Raw genomic sequence first — 16879 nt, 5'->3', positions numbered from 1 at the left:
ATTCTATAAGCCTATAAAATTTTATTTTAATATAAGGTCAGTAAATTAAAGTCATTAGATATTTAATTATAAATTTTTAAAAATTAAAATTACAATTTAATATTCTTAAAAAACTAATATTTTTATTTTTAAATAAATATATAAGAATATGATAAAAATATATAAAATTAAAATTAGTTTTTTAAAATTTTTAACATAAATAACTATAATATATATAAAAGTAGGATGTTTCAATTTTTATAATATATATAAAAGTAGGATGTTTCAATTTTCTTCAATTGAATCTCTAATTGAATGATAAGTGTCATTCAATTATAATCTTTTTATTTATTTTTACCTTTGGTCTATTAAAACGACGTCGTATTGATATTAGGCTTTTTACATTCCTGTCTAACTCTTCCTTATCTCTCGTTTTTTACTCTTCCTTATTTCTCTGGCGTTTGACTATTCCTTATTTCTTCGAGTTGGTTCCTCTCTTTTACCTGCAGGCTAACTTCTATCTCTTCTCTTGTCACGTCGGACTCTCTCTCTTCTGTCGATCTTCCTCTCTCTCTCTCTTCTCACTCAATTAGTTAAATGGTTTTTTGAGTAGCATCTCCTCTGTCCCCATTTTTTTCTTCTCATTTTGTAATCAATTTTCATAGAAGCAACATCAATTTTCCCTCAAGTACACTCTTTCTGATTATTCATTTGAATCTGGTGTTGAGATATGTTTAATTTAATATGAAAATTTTCATTTTATTTTCTGTGTACCTGTTAGTTGAATCTGCTTATTTTTTTTTCTTCAAGGGAATAAGAGTATTTTTCTTGATTTGGGTTTCTTTGGGTAATTAGTTTGATTATTTAAAATAAATGAAATGATCTAACTTTTTGTGCAAAATGAATCTAATTTTAGAACCCTTTGAAATATTGATTAAGAACCCATTCCAAGTGAATGCAATAGTTATTAAGTGGTAAAATCTGCATTACCATCTTATTTTGAAATTTAAACACATGATACTAGTATTTCATTTAAATTCTGAAAGGATCATATTTTTATTCTTTTATCTACACTAGGTAGAAATTGGTCAACTCTAATAATAAAGTTCGCTAACTAAAAACTCAATTTTGTGAAACGCAACAAGCTGCAACAAATGCAAAAAACTGCAACAAATGCAAAAAACATAAGCATGTCTTTTTGTGCCTGCTTATGTAGACAAACACATGCAAATCGATTATGAATCTGACATTTAATGTGCAAATGTGTGTTTGAACAGAAAGTATAAGAACTTGAACATGCAATGAAAGGATTGAGGAAAAAGCTTGAGGTTGAAAATGTATAAATTTTTATTATTTTCTCTTTATATAATCACAATGTTAGATTGTTTGATATGAACTATCTGTACATTCCTTTGATATATAAGATTTAAACTATTTATTTGCAATGACTTCTTAAATAAAATCTGTTATAGTATGCAATTAAATATTCTTATGCCTTTAACCATTGTGTCAGTTGTACCAGCTTTCTTCGTTTCACCTTGGAGGCAGTAGGTGTAGTTATTCTATTGAGCAGTTTGATTGTTCTAGTATGTTTAAACCAGGATGATGTAAGGCACAGCTTCAGGCACACAGGAAGTATGTTAAAGTTTTATGCAATGAACGTGGATGGGAGTTTAGTATTAGGCCATGGTATTAATGTTTCTCATATTTAATGCTGCTAAATCTCTTTAAAGTTTATAAGATTATTCCTTTGCAATGGTTATTGAGTTGTTATCTGCCAATATAATGGTCTTATTATAACTTTTTTTGAAACTTAAAAAACCAAGTGGAATAGTTGTTGGAGAATAATATGTCAAATGCTGTTTATTTTTTTATCAAAGGCATCAAGAATTTTTATTCAATGGCAGTTTGAATGTTATTATTAACTTAAAATACTACAACTTTATAGGCTTATGATTTGATTTGTTCATCTGTTTTCAGATTTCCTTTGCCCATTTGTTCCCTTCTTACCCGCTGCGTGCATTTTGATTAACACATACTTAAGAAATAACATTTAGTATTAGGTAAGCACTTAACAATACAATATTATTTTTCTCTTATTGTATACTTAACAAATAGCATTTAGTAAATATCATCATTAAATTTTCAGAATTTTTTGGTTTGCTTTTATTTATTTCATTTAAAATTACTTGAAAACAATAATTTTTAATTTTTAATACTTAGAGGACATATTCATACTATACTTATTAATTACAATCTAATATTATTTACTATTTATATCATCTTATTTTTCATGAACTTGAATGTATAGTATTTAGCTATCTCTTTTATACATTAATGTTTAAAATACAATAAATATCCATCCAATTCATTGAACAATTTTTTTTAATTCTTTGGTATGCCTTTATTTATTTCAGTAAATAATACTTTAAAACAATAATTTTTTACTTTTAATAGTTAGAGGATAAATTCATATAAAATTTATTAATTAAAATCTAATATTATTTACTATTTTACATGAATGTTTAAGTTTCAATAAATTTTCATCAAATTCCTTAAACAAAATAAAAAAATAAAAAAGGTTTACTCAATTATCAATATACATAGCATACAATCATAATTGAATAAATAAATACACTGAATTTATAAAACTTTTGCCATTCATTATATATATAAAGACATATACTATTACAAATTTGACAATATTCTTCTCATTTTGTTGTTTTTGACATATTTGCTTTCAATGATCAGCCTTCCAACTATCATTAGCCTATTTTCTGCCTACCGGCCAACTTCCATTTCCTTTCCTGTTGAGTCGAACTCTCTTTACTGTGAGGGTACATAAGGGAAAATATTGTTTTTGCATTTTTTTTTGTAAGAAAAATGCTTATTTTTTTTCCAGATCTATTTTTTGATGTGCAAATAAATATGAAAACCTTGATGAAATATTGAATTTTACTTTTTCATGCCCACCAAAAAAAATTTTTGTTTCCCCAATTTGGAGGGAAAAAAAACTGCCAATAAGTGATAGACAGTAAAGTAAATTTGAGGAGAATGATTGCTTTGATCATCCTATTTTTGTGTTGTTATTTACTATGAGTAATTAGTAAATAGGAGATTGCTGAGAGGGTCTAATGTATATCAAAATAGGAATCGATCACAATCAAGTTGAATTTGAAACCTTGATTAACCATTAGCCAAAGGGAGTCACTATTAAAGGTATGATAACTCCAAACATGATATCTACCTTAATTGTTTTGCCTAGTGATTCAGATTCTGTTACTGTTGTGGGAGAAAAATGTATGACTAGAAATACTAATTCTGTCTTAACAACTAAGGACTTAATGTTAGAAGAACCATTAGCGAAAAATCAAAAATCATGTATGTTAATTACATTACTTTACAAATCTTTTATTAATTCAATTTAAAAGCCTATCAAAATTAGACGCTAAATAAATTTTATCTTTTAATGTATACAACAGGTCTAGCAAAAGCAGCACAACAACAGAAACCAAACAAATAAGAAAAAGACGTATCTCACAATCATCTAATAGTGTGATCATTTTGTTTGACCAAAATAAAAACTTTTTTTTTATATATAATTTGATTTGCTTATGATGTTTCCTTTCAATTATTTTATTGTCTCTTTTACTTAAAAAACTATTATTACTATATATACTACTAAAATAAATTTATCCTTTACTAACTTTTCAATTATGGAAATTAAAACAAATAACTATTTACAGTTAATATCAATTTATCTTTTTTCTCTACAAACAATTTATCTTTTGAAGGTATCAAATTGAAATCCAATACAACATAATCTCTATTTCCTATGACATTTTTTGTAGTGTAGCTACGGGTATCATCTTAGTATAAAAAATAATGGTAAAAAATACTATCACTCAAATTAAAATAAAAAACTAATATTTAATTGTCTAAATATAAATTACTATCAACCTATGACTAAGAGTTTAGATGAAATTTTTATTTTTGTAAATTTGTCTAAATATAATACTATTACAGTTAAATAATTTTCAACATATAGAACGTAACTATTATATGAAATAGAATAAATCAAAATACAAACTAAATATATAAATGAACAAATCAATATGGATAAAATTTTCAATTAAAATTATAATTTTGTATCATATATTTGTATAAATATAAATTACAATTATAATTAAATAATTTTTAACGTCTATAACATAACTATTATAGGAAATTGAAATTTTAATATAATATTTAAATATTTTAATTAATTATAATTGTAATTATAACATAAAAAGAGAATTAGAGAAATATATAAATTATTAAAGAAGTTATATAACCATCTAGATTTAGATTTGTGCTACTCCAACAACGTTGAGCTATTAGAAATATATAAATTATTGAAATTTTATAGAAGATTATGCGAAAGTATTTATGATATATTTAAACTTGAATAAATAAAATTTATGTAAATTAATTATTCATTTTGAGGTTGGAGAGATCAAAGTTATTAAAAATGCTAAATACCAAAATGGCATGCCAAATAATGCTACAAGTACCAAATAAGTATGTAATTTGAATAATTTGGTATATAAATATTTTAGAAATTTCCAGTTATTAAAATTAAACAGAAAATTACTGAAAAAATATTTATGAGATTATTAATTTAATGAAAAATCTAATGAAGAGGAAAAAAGGGAAAAGAGGAAACAAATCTATCTCTATCTTTTATATATATATCTCAAAGTCTACTTTTTATAGTACAAATGCTTAATATTTGTATTTTTTTTCTTATTGGATCTGCATTCTGCTAGTGTGCATGCAGGCTTTCTCAAGCCTGAGACCCAAATAATATTTGGGCTTCATTCCACTTTAGCTTGAAACTTCGTCGATAAGCAAATCGGAAACTAACCCAGCTTATTGAAACTGTCACGGCGGGTCCCTCCACTTGTCTTTATAAGGCCTCTTTCATAACCGACATATGGCAGCTAGTTTTCTTAAGGACCACGGGCGTATCTGGAAACCGCGTTGGTCAAAACGTTCACAGGCAAACTAACGCCAGCTGTACCTAGCGAATAATCTGGACCGTTCATAAATCTCCCCACCGCTTAATCCTAGCCCTCTATCTTGACCCCTTTTATTCTATAAATAGAGCTCCTCAGATCTAAAAACGACCTTATACGGAAACGGTGAGGAAGCTTGATTGGTGCTTTTTCTGCAGCGTTTGGCTTCTCTCCGTCGCTTCGTATATTTGTTTTGGTTTCGGTGATTGTTTATTATACCTTAAGGAGTTGGATTTGAATTGCATTTTCGGATTTTTATTTATTTATGGAAGTAGTGACAGAAATCGGTTGAATCTCGGATATTGTGTTTCCTAGGTAGATTGTTCTTGCCTTCTTGGAATCGACGGTGATCTTGCGATTCTGTTGACGTCGATCCCTTGTGATGACGATTGGTGTAACTCTTAACCTGTTATTAAGAACTGATTAAATGGATTTGTTTTGATATCTATTCTTCTCGGAGTTTTCACAAAAGCATTGCTACTGTTCATTGTTGAACGTAATTAAGAGTATTGGCTATCTTTTCATTGGGTTATGCTGTGCAGATGGACAGATGGTTCTTTTGGGTTTCTTTCCCCTGTTACGAGATTTATGGAGTTGGAGTGTTGGCAGCGTAGCTGTTTTTCGTGGACGGAATTTGGTTTAGTCGTTGAGTTTTATATTTCTTCTTGTTTATAATTTTGGAAGTTTAGAAAAAAATATTTCAATACATGGTTTCTGCCTGCAGTGATGTTGCTGCTAATCCTTTTCTAAAGAGCTGATCCTTCAACTTCCTCATGGCCGTTACGAAGGTTTCTCCTTCTGCTTTGTGAATAATATTGTCTTTTGAAGTTCATTAGTAACATGTCAGGAGATAAAGATATTGTTAGTATTTTTTTTGTGAATGCAGTTTGGAAGAGATGAGGAGATAGTAAATGACCGTGGCATACTGCTTTTGATTTGCTGAGATTCCTTATTAATTTGGGATAAACAGGAGTTTTTTATGGTTGTGCGGACATTAGATATATATGCTAATTTTTTATGGTTGTAAGTTTGAGTTTTAATTGTGAAATCTGTGTTCTCTGGGGTTTGTTTATTAATTCCGGATAAAGAGAGGTTCATACGGTTGTTCAAACATAACTTCATATGCTAATTTTTCGTGGTTGTGAGTTTGGGTTCTTGTTCTGAAATCTATATCTTGTTGGGATTTGTTTGTGTTTGTAAGAAGAGAGTCACCAGATTACAAGTTATGTCAGTTCTGATTTTGCTTTCTCTTGGTCGTGATATCTGATTTGCATCATTGTTTTGAAGGTAGATAGTTTTTTAAAAGTCTAGGCAGCAGACGTGAAGCTTTTTAGAAACTTTTGTTCGCATAATTTATTTCTTTATTTACGGTTATATTTTCATTAGTTACATTGGCACAAGATGGACTCGTGGAAGATGTGGACATTAAGGACTTTAAACTGGTGACATTTGTTCTTTGTACCTTTTTGTTTTCATTTCACTGTTTCTTTCTCTTGTTTTTGGGCTTGACTTATGGTTTTTGTAGGTAGTTGTTGACAAGAGCAATGTTGGAAATTTTGCCTTCAGCTCATAAGACAAAAGTCTATAGTCTGATTGTACAGGTTCTTTTTTTTAATTTTATTTTCCACCATTTTTTAGAACCTCTTGGTTTTTAAGACTTCCCATTGGATTTAACTCTCAAGGAGATTTTGTTTCCTGGTTCTTCATAACTCTCTAAAATATTTAGTTTTGGAAAACCATTTGTTGGTACCGAGCTTGAAATGACTTTTTGACCCTTTTATTATTTAGAAGTGTGTTTGGTGTTATCAATTTCCTTTATTATTATGATAAAGGGCAAAGATTATGATAAAGGTCAGATTTTCTTTTGGCTTCTTTTCTTGGTCAGATTTCACTTCGGAGTTGGATTAGTATTTCTTTTGAAGTGGAAATATAAATTGATTTCATTGTGAATCTTGGATGGTGTATTTTCAGGACAGTCTTGGAATTTTGAACGTTGTCAATGCAATTGTTTTGGGTAGTATGCCTTGTTATTTGATTTTGCAACGATAGTTTGTAGATCTTTCTGACTTTTTGATTAGATCTCTTTTTCATATTAATAGATGGTTCTTCATTCTGCTGTGTTCGTTTTTGGATTTCCATAATGCAGAGATGGATAATACTGAGATTTTGATACTATCTACATCGAGATTCGGGCTAAGTCATCCAATAGGTTTTTCTTGTTCCGTATTTGTTTATTTTACTAGCAAAAGCCTTTCTCCTTTCTTTTTTTTTAGGTTTTGGAATTTTGTAATTTTTTAAGGTTTTCATGCAGTATGTTGATTTTGATTGATCTTTTGCCCTTATTTGATTCTTGGGTTAGAGGCTGCTCTTAAGCACTATTAGCATTCCACAGGGAGAATGAGATCTTATATGAGCTTTGTTATTTCATATCTTTGTGGATGAAGTGCTTTTCAAAAAAAAAATCTTTGTGGATGAAGCTTGGGAGGAAGGTTGGTAAGTAGATGGAAAGTGATAATAGATGGCTACTTAATTGTGTTTGTGTGCTTGGAGTTCTATAGTGATATCTATTTTGTGATTGTAGGTAGTGGCGGATATTTATAGTTTTTCAACTTTTGTTGACTAATCTATAATGCATTTGGGCTTCACTGTCTTGGATTATGGAGTTAATTGGATCGTATAAATGTCTTGAAGGTGTTACTTTGTAAGGAAAGTGATTGGATTTTGTTTAACTGAAAAAGATTCTTTCTAATTCAAGCTTTTTATGATGGTCCTAATTAATGGTTTTTATGTGTAGTCTGAGGAGGTCGGTTGGTCTCTAGTAATGGAGAAATTTGTTGCTCTGTCTTCATGTCCTATTCTCTGTGTACCTTCCACCCTTTTTTTCTTTCAAAACTCCATGTCCTTTATGTTCTTAATGCATTGTTTTGGGAAAGCAAAAAACTTGGGATTTGGTTTGACTTTAAATCTTATAAAAAATTTAGAACCTTTTTTGATGTGTTTTGACATGGCAGTTTTGACTCTCTAGTCTCTGTTTTACCTTTTTTGCCTTTTTGTTTGATTTTCTAACTTCGTAGTGTTTAATACTTTTGTTCTTGATGGTTTTGTTTGGTTTGATTCTCAATATTCTCAATCTTGTGTTTAGATGGTAGTGTTGGTAATGGGGCTCTCTGATACTTCAGGTGCTGTTTGAGGTTATCAGTTAGAATTGAAGAAAAGACAGGGATGGAAGATTTGGAAGCAGTGGGTGGTAAGGTGTTTTGTAAAAGCTTATCCTTACACTTTCATATCTCCGTCTTTCTCCATTTTTCAGTTGGATTGTTTCAATTCAGATTTTGGAGTTGGTATTTTGGAGCATTTTTCTGGGATTTATTGGTTGGAAACTTGAATATAGCAATTTGTAGCTCAATGTTTAGGATTGTGAGGGCTTTATTACTAAGAAATGATTGTGGATAATATGGTATTTGGAATTCTTATTGAGTCTATCTGGAGTTGATTTGGGTGTTACTAAGATCAGTTTGTTGTTTGATTGTACAGTATCTTTTAACAGATGGACTGTGGGATTCTCAAGCTGGGGTGAATAATTCATCAATTTTGCTGCAGTTTAAAGCTTTTAGGCTTGGCAGTGTTTGAAGAAGTTATTTGATACTTGAATTTTTGGTGCAGTTGCTGCTTTTGTCTGGTTTTTACATTTCTAATTTCTTTTATCTTTTAGTCTCCTGGTATCTGGGCTAAGAACTTTGTATGGATTTTGGTAGGAAGCTTTCTGCAATTTCTGTGTAACCATACACGTTATGTTGGGAGTATGAAAAATTCTATATATTGGGTTGATGGAGTCTGAATAGAGAAGGGTAAGCAGATGCAGAGACAATTGATGGCCATGATCTATGTTTTCTCTTTCTAATTGATTTAAATGATCTTGAAGTTTTACAGGCAGTGATCATATTGCTTCATTGAACAGTAATTGTTGTAGATCCAGGGATAATTGATGGCCATGGTCTGTGTTGTGTCTTCACTTAATAATTCATAAATGGGGTTCATCTAGATGTTTAACAGGCAGTTATCACCTTGCTCATAATAAGAACATTAATTTTCTGATGTGATTGTGATGTGGACTTCGATCCTATTTGCATTTCTTATGGTGGGAGAGACCTTTCCAGATATCAAACTTTGTCATATTTCTTTGCGCATCAGCTTTTGTTTTTGGTAATGTCAGTCTTTCTGGCCTCCAAACAGCATTTCATCAGTAGCGGAAAATGGATCATGGCTTTTATCAGTTTGCTTGATAAAGTCTTTTGTATGCATTGGTTGGTTGGCTGGACATTGTGATGGGGAAATTTGATATCTTCATTTCTTGCTAGTGATTCTTGTTCATTGTTGGAGGATCTTTTACTTTTATCTTCTTGTTTTAGAAAAATATAGAAGTTAGAAGCCGTTTGTCCTTTGTGTTGTTTGTTTTTCTGTTGACTGTTTTTTTTTCTTTTTGTTTGTGACAATCTCGACTCCCGGTGTTCATAGGTAGTTGTTGACAACAGCAATGTTGGAAATTCTATCCTCAGCACATAACACAGATATGATACTATGGTTATATAGATAAAATTTTTTCCCTCTTGGTTTTTTTCGCTTGTAATATCCTTTTACTATGGTTGACCTCTTGGTTTTTATTGCTTGTAATATCTTTTTTATGGTTTTGTTTACTCAGGGTTGCGTATTTTGAATTTTTGAATCCTGTCTCAAGTCAGACTCACGAGGAAATTTGCTCCCTGGTTCTTATCCAATCTTTTTAAAATTTTTAGTTTTGGAACTTTTAGGATCCTGAGTAGTTAATGTCACTGAGTGTGATTTGACTTTTTGACCATTTATTGTTTTGGATGCTGATGTAGTTTCCACAATTAAAAGCAGGAAGTGCAAGGATGAAGACCTCGCTGCATTTGGAATAGGGGTGTTTCTCTATGTTTTTCATAAATTTTTTTTTCTTCGTTTGGTTAGGTTTTTGTGCAGTAGGTTGCTTTGATTGCTTTCTGTGCTTCATGTTCTTGATTCTTGGGTCTCCACGGGCTGCTGTTAAAAATTATTAGCAATTATGCTGAGAGAATGAGATCTCTTTGTGGATGGAGATTGGGTAAGTAGATGAGGAGGTGACGCCATTTTAATTGTCTATATCTTACATATACCCAAAATTTGCTTACTGGGGTCCCCGGCCAGAACCACACGTGCAAGTTTCCCTGCATGTAGCTTGTCCATGCTTTCCGAGGCACTGCCTGTGACTCAGCATGAGAGAAGGGGGCGGAACTGCACTCTCTCGTGTTCAGAGCATTGTCCGAGTGAGTAGGCAGCGCCTACCAAGCAAAGCTTTCTTGAGGAGGCTGGGCTGCTTCCTTTTGGAAAACCAACCCTTTTTATTTATCTATACTAAAAGCTGTTTGGAAAGATTCCGGTAATCACTTGCTTGTTTCAAAAGGTTGCAGACATCCTTGCTGAGTGGAACGGTAATCTTATGCTGACATTTTTCCTGTGTTTGTGATTGATAACTATATGAATCCTTCTGTGATTGTAGGTAGCAAATACTTTTCTTGTTTCTCAATCTCTGCAGCTAGCGTATATTTCAGTTTTCATTTCTTGGATTTATAAAGTCTAGTTTTAATTAGTTTTTATAAATGTCTGGAACATGTTACTTTGTGAGGGCTTCAAATTGAATGGATTTCGTTTAACTGAAAAAATATCTTTGTAATTCCAGCTTTTGTAGTGGTCCTAATCAATATTTTTATGTACAGTGGCTGCTTGGGCTTTACTAATGGAAAAATTTCTTACTTAGTCTTCTATTTCCTGTTTTGGATTCCTGTGTTCTGCGCCTAATACTTTTAACTTTTACCCTTTTTTTTTTCATAAATCTCCTGCCCTTTAAGTTCTTAAACTTTTGCTATTTTCTTTTTTGATCAGATGCTTCTGGAAGGAGATCAATTTGGTATTTTTTGTGTTTTTTGTTGTCAGGTTTTGGAAGCCTAAACATAATCGAGGTGGTTTGCCTTTTAAATCATTTTTATTATCTATTGCCTAGATTCTCAAAATTTATTGATATGTGTTTTTTACAGGCAGTTGTCAACAACAGTGTGCTTAGTTGATAAGTAATTGTTTCTCTGGTATTTTGAGAAAAATATCTTTATAGTTCCAGCTAGTTTTTATAATGGTCCTAATTAATGGTTTTATATGCAGTGGTCAGTTGGGCTCTACTAATGGAGAAACTTGTTGCAAAGTCTTGATTTCCTTTTTTGGATTCTTGTGTTCTGTTTCGTTATCTTTCACCTTTTAGCTCTGTTTTTCTTAAGTTCAAAACTCCCTTGCCCTTTGTGTTTTAAATGTTTAGCTTTTGTATTTGTTTTTTGTTTTTGTTGTTAGAGGTTTTGGGGAGGCAAAACTTAATGGATTTGGTTTGACTACCTAGTTCTCTTCACTTTTTGGTAAGAATTTGAAAGTTTTCTGATATATGTGGTTGTTGATGAGATTCTTCAGCATTTTGGATTTATGTTCTCATATTCTTGTAATTTTTTTTCTCTTTTATTTTTTCCCTTTTTGGCCTCTCTTTGTTCGCTTAGACTCATGTTTTTGTTTGGTTGGTTTGTCTTGATTTTGCAGTCCTGTATTTAAATGATGTGTTGCTAAAGAGGCTTTTCGATTTTTGTAGGTTCTGTTTGAGGTTATCAGTTATAAATATTAGAGAATATAAGAGCAGGATTGAAGAACAGTGGTGGGTGAGGGTTTCTTGTGAAAGGTTCTTTTTACACTATATCTATACATCTCTCCATTTGTCAGTCAGATGTTCTACTTTAATGTTTGGAGTAGGTGATTTTGACTCAAATTTTATGGGATGTTATTTACGTGAATCTTGGATATTGCTGATTGTGGACAATCTAATATTTGAGATCTGGAAAGCAGATCTGGGTTGATTTGCAGTGTTTCTAAGACCAGTTTGTTGTTTAGCCTGATTTTATCTTACATGCAGATGTTGGGATTCTTGAGTTGGAACGGATGATCCGTCAATCTTTCAGCTGTATAAGCTTCTAGGTTTGGCAATGTTTGAAGTTATTTGATACATGTATTTTTGGTGCAGTTATTTGACTGGTTTTTAACTTTTCTAACTTCTTTATCCCTTAGTCTCTCTGTGCCTGTGAATTTTCAGTGCATTTTAGTAGGAAGTCTTATCCAATGTATGTCTGGTTATTCATGTTATGTTTAGGAGTGTAAGATTGTTGTATATTGTGGTGGATGAAGTTCAAAGAATGAGGACAGAAAGGGTTAAGCAGATGCAGAGATAATTATTGATCATGGTCTAAGTTACCTCTTTCGCTAGAATCCATAACCTTGGGGGTTTAGCTTTATGTTTTACAGGCAGGGATCACTTTGGGACCGTAATTTTCTGATACACTAGTGCATGGAGTTATTAAAGTGGTACATGTTGTAATCCTGTTGTGGGAAGATTATTCCAGCATTTCAAGTTCTGTGACTTTTTTCTATACAAAATTTGCTTCTCTCATAGCTTTGAAGAGTATTTGGAAATTAAAGGCATATTTTCAGTGATTGGGCTTTTTTTTTTTTAGTTTTTGGACACAGAAGTAGAGGAGAGGAAGATATTGCTTGTAAAGGACTTTGGACAGGATGGATTTGACTGATTTCCATTTTCTCTAAATATATTGCCCATTATGGTAAATGGTATATCTATGCATTTGGTTCGCTGGCTGTATTGGTTCTTATTTGATCGTGTTGTGGAACCCCTGAGTGACAGGAATTAGTCTTGGATGTACTTTTGATGTAGAAAATTTGTAGCTACGGCCACCAGCAGGGGAATCCAGAACAGGTCAATCTTGCATTTATGGTTTCCAATAAGAAAATGCTGGCTTCTCTTCTCTTTGGCGTCTGAGCGTTTCTCTTCAGCAGTTGTTTCTAATTTTCTTGGCATATTGGTTTTGGTTTCTTCAATCGTTTGTTTTATTTTTCATAATCGGATTTCATTTGTCAAGTGGATTTTTTTTATGAGTCCAATCCAAACAGAAGTAGATGTTGGATGAATCTTGTTTGTAGATTGTTCTTGGAGTATTAAGATCTTGTGATTCTCTTGACGTTGAATGTGGATTTAGCCCTAACCTGTTATGGAGATCTGGTTTGATATTTTGGTTGGTGTTCAGCCTTTCTGCAAAGGATTTGGAATGATAATTTTGGATCATTGGCTCTGTATGAATTGATTCAGCTGTCCAGATGGCAGATGGTTCTTTTGGGTTTGTTGCCTCTTCTAATACGAGATTTATGAAGTCAGAGATCATGCCTTCATGACGGCTATTCAACTTTATGGAGGTTTGGAAAATATTTCAATTCATGATTTACATCTGCAGTGCTGGGTTTTCCTTTTCTAAAGTGCCTTCTTCATTGCCATGACCCTCATTGTTATTAAGAAGTTCCCTTTGTCTGCTTTTGTGATATTTCAGGAGAATGAAAATTAAGAGTATCTTTTGTGAATGTAGTTTGGAAGAGATGAGTTATATTGCCATGCCTATACTGCTATTTGATTTATTTTTGAGTTCTTATTGTGAGGATTTGTCTATGTAGATTTTACAACTCAGGTCAGTTCTTATTTTGCTCTACCCTTGGTTTTATTATCTTATTCGGATCATCGCATAGTTTTAAGTATCTTTTCAAATTTATATTTTTTAAAAGCGAAGTATCTTTTCAAATTTATTGGTAAGAACTTCTGGAGAAATAATTTTTTTAAGTTTAATGTAAATATATTAGAATAAAAATAAAATTAGCTATGGTTAAAAATAATTTTTTTAAAATCTTGACGTAATTCGATATTAAGGTTTTTGGGTAAATCTTTAAAAAGTTTGTATTTTCTCAAATTGTTTATGAAGAATTTTTATATAAAGTATTTAAATGTTAATGTTGTATAAATAATTTATTTAATTTTAAGAATAAAGATAGTTGAAATTAGTATTTAAAATCTGCACTTTAATGTATAAAAACAAGGTATACAGATAAATTAAATAAAAAATTAATATTAAAATGTTTAATGTATTTTTAAAAAATCTGTATTTTTCAGATCAACAGTAAAGTAAAACATTTAAAAGTTAATAGTAAAAAATAATAAATTTTAAAAAAATAATGTAAATATATGAAAAGTAATGGTAAAATGACGAATTTTTAATTTGTTTTTTTAAATCATAACACAAATATAAATTAATAGCAAAAAGAAATAAAAGGTAGTACTTAATTTTTGTATAAACATAATTTAAATTAATTTTTATATACTCTTAACTCCTCTACGCGTTTCTTTTGAACAATAATAACATATTGCCTTCCCCAAAAATAAATAATAATTAAGAAAAACACATTGTCGTTTTCTTTTATTCTCGAATAAACATAATGGAATTAATTCACACTTATACAAATAAGGGAAACAGTTAGGATAAAACAAAAACGAAATGCTGCTAAAGTGTCAAACTGATTATTTAATTTCTTAATAACAGTTAAATAAACGTTCATATACATTATATTCATTATCCATGTCATGTACAAATGGTTGGATATACTTTGATAAAAAAAATACCATACTAAAACACAAGAGGCAAGTTAAATTTAAATTAAATTAGTTCGTTTCTTTTCTCTATAAATAACTCATTAGGACACGTGTTATTGGCTCAATTATGATTATCTATTTATTGTATATGATTGACACGTGCACAAGGGATACTTTTGTAATTCAATTAAAGTTTTATTTGGTTCATCGTCTTTGTTTTCTTACTTCACATTCAAATCTTTATCTCTGGGATTTCATAACTTGCTTGTGTTTTACTTTTTTTTTTTTTTCAAAATTACGTCTGAAGTATTTTTACACTAAAAACTCTTAGAAATCATTTTTTCTAAAAAAGAAGATTGTAAAACGACGTAATTTCAAATAAAATATAAGCAAGTTATAATTATGAATAAAGGCTTCAATATGGTGATAAAGGTTTTAGCATATTTGTTAGAGATTTAGGCACACTTGAATTCAAAGTGTAACGTCATTTTTTGTGATGGTGTGGTAGTGTTACGTTATTTTAGTGTTATATCGGTATTATATCAGTACTGTAATTATTGATTTAAACGAAAATGTAAGAGATATTAAATTGAAATAATTTTTAAAATAATAAGATTAAAATATTGTAATTTTGAGTAAAAAGATTAAATTGAAAAAATATCTTAATATAGGGATTTTTTAGATATTTTGATTTGTATAAATTCCAGCTTCTCTTTCCGTAGAGGTGGAGTGTCTCTACTACTTTAATTAGCAATAGATTTAATTCTAGCCACAACATAACATATCTCTTGTTAATAATTTCATTCATTAATGAAGAAAAATGATGTGCAAGAGCAAGACTGCTATAGTATCTCTAGATCTTGAGAAAGATAAAAAAACAAAAAAGAGAAGAGGAAAGTCGACGACAGCTAATCCTATTTACAACAAAACTGAAGGTGGAATGAATGTGACTCTCTAGGAATGATCCGAGGCTATATAGGTGTTTCTGTAGGGAGCTTAGGTTGAGATTGTGATGCCAGGGGCACGGCTTAGGGTTTAGGGGGGCTTGTGAGGTCAATAGCATAAACCCCGGTCTTTTACTTTATTACTGGTGACAACCATACCATTCGTACCCCAAGGATAAAAAATAATGAAAGATAAAAGGAAGGAGAAAAGGAACTTACACTAACCTGTTATTGTGTATTCTTCTCTTACCAAGCAATGAATTTACAAGCATTTCAAAAAAAATAATACAAAGGAAGGCATTTTCTCTCTAACCAACCCAGTGGCAGGATTTTGAGCAGCATCATCTTCTTTGAGCTTAGGACAGCGGACTAGGCAGCAGGAAAGCAAGGAGTGCAGTCTGGAGATGGATGGGCATACATGAACAGGGATGGTGAACGCAGAGGATTCACTTTCCATCTTTGATGAAGGTGGAGGAGCTCATGACAGCAACAACTACCGAGGGGGCAGCAGCCAGCAATGTGTAGTAGAAGCGTTGGCGCAATTCAGGTTAGATCACCTCTGGAGGCCTAAACAAGAGGCGCTACGTGCATGATTTTGTGAAGGGCAAGGAGGTTTTGCAGGGCAATCATGGAACGAGACAGCTAAAACAAGGTCGACTTACTCGGGCTATACTAATCGGGTACTGGATCAACAGTTCATGCGAACAGGAAGGTTTTTGAGAGCACGACCAGGGCCCCTGTAACCACAGGGACTCGACTGGGGTTATATCTGGAAAACGGCGTCCCCCGGGACGTCTAGCCTGTTAGCTAGGGTAGGAACCGCAACCTACCTCTTAGAATCTCATACGAATAGGGATTGCAAGCAGAGATTATGAAATGGTCTTAATGTATAGCGACACTACTGTCACAAACCTCCTGCCTATTCACTACTAAAGACCGACAGCGTTATGTACTTTTTTGCAATTCCAGTTATGTACTTTGAAACCATTTGCTACTTTAGCAATTGCAGAAGTCGGGACAATGCGTTATTTGTCATATATTGAGCAAGAGCATGCTCTCTTCATTGGAAAGATTCCAACCTGCAACTATCTAGACCAATTATCAATAGACAAACATGTATACAACCCAAGTGTCCAACCAGTAGAAGTTAATAGTTTTCTTTAGATTTAGTTGAAAAATACATCCAAATAGAGTAACATCACCACCCACAAGGTTTTAAATAATTCAAGACAAATCTTTAACTTCCATTATGATATATTTGCTTTACACCTAACATCTTCTGGGAATATTCTTGCAAGTATTCCTTGCAAGAATTTACTTCATTTCCTTTCCATCTG

General features: G+C 31.5%; 1 long non-coding RNA gene across 23 annotated transcripts; it reads left to right on the top strand.

Annotated features, from left to right (window-relative positions):
* The first annotated feature begins 5159 nt into the window (after window positions 1–5159).
* LOC108663063 (uncharacterized) lies at window positions 5160–16577 on the top strand. Of its 23 annotated transcripts, none has more exons than XR_016027907.1 (6): window positions 5160–6637; window positions 7008–7050; window positions 7136–7245; window positions 8216–8288; window positions 8571–13645; window positions 15870–16577. It is a non-coding gene; the product is annotated as an uncharacterized LOC108663063 (long non-coding RNA). The 23 variants fall into 23 exon arrangements; XR_016027906.1 differs by adding an exon at window positions 7618–7737 and having other exon boundaries at window positions 5160–7050; XR_016027910.1 differs by having other exon boundaries at window positions 5160–7245; window positions 8571–10522; window positions 10974–11050; window positions 11716–13645.
* Window positions 16578–16879: the final 302 nt, after the last annotated feature.

The sequence above is a fragment of the Theobroma cacao genome, chromosome 8 (genome assembly GCF_053813885.1).
Source record: "Theobroma cacao isolate CCN51 chromosome 8, ASM5381388v1, whole genome shotgun sequence".
Classification (NCBI taxonomy): Eukaryota; Viridiplantae; Streptophyta; class Magnoliopsida; order Malvales; family Malvaceae; genus Theobroma; species Theobroma cacao.
Note: the sequence above shows the minus strand (reverse complement) of the source record. Positions and strands in the feature narration are given on the sequence as shown.